Source organism: Osmia lignaria, chromosome 8, assembly GCF_051020975.1.
Source record: "Osmia lignaria lignaria isolate PbOS001 chromosome 8, iyOsmLign1, whole genome shotgun sequence".
In the NCBI taxonomy this organism is placed as follows: Eukaryota; Metazoa; Arthropoda; class Insecta; order Hymenoptera; family Megachilidae; genus Osmia; species Osmia lignaria.
Window position 1 is genome coordinate 11,308,087 of NC_135039.1, and position 634 is coordinate 11,308,720.

Here is a 634-nt window from a genome sequence, read left to right on the forward strand (position 1 = left end):
CTAGATAATCTTTTCTTAATTAAAAATTAAAAGGAGTAATCCTTATTAAGGAATAAGGAATACTAAATTAAATGCAAGTGGATTATCTATAAGAAATAAATAAGAAAACTAATGTCATCCATTTTTTCAGTATCAGATGTCTGAATAATTGATGCAACTTGGCTGATAATTAACAATTAAAAATTAAAAGAAGTAATCCTTATTAAGGAATAAGGAATACTAAATTAAACGTGTAAGAAATAAATAAGGAAACTAATGTCATCCATTTTTTCTGTTTCAGATATCTAAATAATTAATACAACTTGGCTGATAATTAACAATTAAAAATTAAATGAAGTAATCCTTCTTAAAGAATACTAAATTAAATGCAAGTGGATTATCTATAAGAAATAAATAAGCAAACTAATGTCATCCACGTTAATATGCTTCTGGTGAGTAAAGTAAAATTTAGATATGATGTAATACATTGCCAAGTGTGCACGTGTTGCACCTGTGATAACAATTCTTACCAATTCTTTTCAAAATCCATAAGAAACAGTGCATTCCACTATACTATTATAAAATGGAGAAACTCCACGTTGATCAATCAGTGCCACTTATTTCCACAAAAATTTAAATTTTCATTAAATTTCAG

The 634-nt window shown here is 26.0% G+C and overlaps 1 protein-coding gene across 1 annotated transcript in view; it reads left to right on the plus strand.

Moving 5' to 3' along the window:
- LOC117608824 (solute carrier family 35 member E1 homolog) overlaps positions 1 to 634 on the plus strand; it is a 28,076-nt gene that overhangs the window by 22,678 nt on the left and 4,764 nt on the right. Inside the window, exon 8 of the mRNA XM_076689526.1 lies at positions 281 to 431. The gene's annotated coding sequence lies outside the window, so the exon portion shown is untranslated. The remainder of the gene's footprint in view (positions 1 to 280; positions 432 to 634) is intronic.